Raw genomic sequence first — 2,464 nt, 5'->3', positions numbered from 1 at the left:
CCCACAGGGGGAGCACTGCTCAGCCACAAGCCAAACTCATGGCTGGTGAGTGCAGCGGGAGTGGTGGGAGCCTCTCCCGCTGCAGTGCTAAGGATGTCAGACTGCTGTCAGTTGGACATACCCCAAGGGCTCCCGGACTGCGAGGGGGCACAGGCAGGGCTGAAGGACCCCCCTCCCCCACCACAAGTGCTTGAATTTCGTGCACCGGTCCTCTAGTTATTAATAAAATTTTAAGTCTCTCCCTCACTTTTGTGCTCAGCCACACTGGCTTCCTTTTTTTAAACCCTTTAACTTACTACAGGAACTTTGTACATTCTGTACCCTCTTCCAGGAACATTCCCTCACTCCATTCACAAACTCTGCCTATTATCTCCTTCTTTTGCTCAATCACCACTTCCTCTGGGAAGCCTTCTTTGGTTCATATAATCAGGCCAATTTCTCCTATGATATGTTCTTAAAAATATGGAACACTTCACGAATTTGTGTGTCATCCTTGTGCAGGGGCAATGCTAATCTTCTCTGTATCATTCCAATTTTAGTATATGTGCTGCCAAAGTGAGCACTTATGATATGTCCTTAGGGTACCTCTCCAGACCATAAATAATTTTACAACTACCTGTGTGATTCTTTCTCATTTTCTTCTATATTGGAACTTAGACCCATACTGGCAGTCTGAGGCTCTGTTTTGGCTTATTACTTTTTCCTCTAAATCCACCTCAGTGTTTGGAAAATAGAGGGTACCTACAAATACTTCTTGAATGAATGAATGTTAACTATGTAATACGATCCAAAAAAAACTGTTTTAAGGAATCATATAAAAATACATAGAAGGGTGATACCTCAAGATATCAAAAATATTTTTTTAAAGCTTAACACTATGTAATTTGCAGAAACACTATTTTCACATAATCTTCCAGGATATGGAACTTTATTTATTTATTTTCTCCTGAGAATTTATTTTATTAAAGTTCTGTTGATTTTTAAAATATTATTAGTTTATATACAATATTATATTAGTTATATTAGTTTCAGGTATACAATACAGTGATTCGACATTTTTATAACTTACTTACAATGTGATCACTCCACAAACCCTAGTAATCATGTGTCACCATGCAAATTTATCACAATATTATTGACTTTATTCCTCTTCACCTTTCACCCATCCCCTCACAACACCTTCCTCTGGTAACCATACCTGTTTCTATGAGTCTGTTTTTATTTTTTTGTTCTTTTGTTGTTGTTTTTATTTTTTTTAAATATATTTTATTGATTTTTTTGCAGAGAGGAAGGGAGAGAGAGAGAGAGAGTTAGAAACATCGATGAGAGAGAAACATCGATCAGCTGCCTCCTGCACATCTCCCACTGGGGATGTGCCCGCAACCAAGGTACATGCCCTTGACCAGAATCGAACCTGGGACCCCTCAGTCCACAGGCGGTCGCTCCATCCACTGAGCCAAACCGGTTTCGGCTGTTGTTGTTTTTAGATTCAACATATAAGTGAAAGTATACGGCTAAAATGAGTATTTTTTAATTTTTGGGTGGGGGAGAGAGAGAGAGAGAGAGAGAGAAGAGAAACATTGATTGGTTGCCTCCCGCACACACCCCAACCTAGCATTAAACCTGCAACCTGGGCATGTGCCCTGACCAGGAATCAAACCAAACCTGAGACCCTTTGGAACCACGCCAGCCAGGGCTAAAATTAGATTTTAAGTGATTATTTGTTGTAATTGTATGTGGTTATTTCCCATTTGTCCTGGTAGATCAACACTGCCCAACAGAAATATAATGCAGGCCACACATATAATTTTAAGTGTTCTAATAGCCACAGGTAAAAAAAAAAATAGAAAGACATAGATGAAGTTAATTTTAATAATATAGTTTTTAACCCAATACATAAAAAATGTTATCTCTACATGTAATGAATATAAAAATTTATAAGATATTTTACATTTTTTTCTTTTTATACTGTTTGAAATCCAGCATATATGTTACATTTACAACACATCTCAGTTCAGACTGAAATAGTGACACATGCCTAATGGTTGCTGTATGAAACAGCACAGTCCTCGATTATCTTTCCCCCATCTTCTCTGCTCTGTGCCCTGGGAAGCTGACTTCTAGGGTTGCATCACCCAGGTGCCTTGCCCTCAGGTCTCCAGATGGCTTTGGGCTACAGAAGATACCATTAAAAGATGGAACTGCCTGGCCAGTGTGGCTCAGTTGGTTGGGCATCATCCTATGCACCAAGAGATTACCGGTTTGATTGCCAATCAGGGTCAGGTTTTTGGCTTGATCCCCCAGGCCTTGATGTTTCTCTCTCTCTCTCTCCCTCTCCCTGAAATCAATAAAAACATATATATTTTTTTAAAAAAGATGGGACTATGGGAAGAGAATGTAGTCCAGTTCTTTGAACTCTATGATCCCTTCAAAAGAACAAAGCAAAAGCCCACATCTGGAGTGC

General features: G+C 39.6%; 1 non-coding gene across 1 annotated transcript; it reads right to left on the bottom strand.

Moving 5' to 3' along the window:
- Positions 1-456: 456 nt before the first annotated feature.
- Positions 457-563, bottom strand: LOC118660929. The gene has a single exon (XR_004969093.1). It is a non-coding gene; the product is annotated as a U6 spliceosomal RNA (small nuclear RNA).
- Positions 564-2,464: the final 1,901 nt, after the last annotated feature.

This window comes from Myotis myotis, unplaced genomic scaffold (genome assembly GCF_014108235.1).
Source record: "Myotis myotis isolate mMyoMyo1 unplaced genomic scaffold, mMyoMyo1.p scaffold_m19_p_7, whole genome shotgun sequence".
In the NCBI taxonomy this organism is placed as follows: Eukaryota; Metazoa; Chordata; class Mammalia; order Chiroptera; family Vespertilionidae; genus Myotis; species Myotis myotis.
The sequence above is the reverse complement of the archived record's forward strand: the minus strand, read 5'-3'. Positions and strand labels throughout refer to the sequence as shown.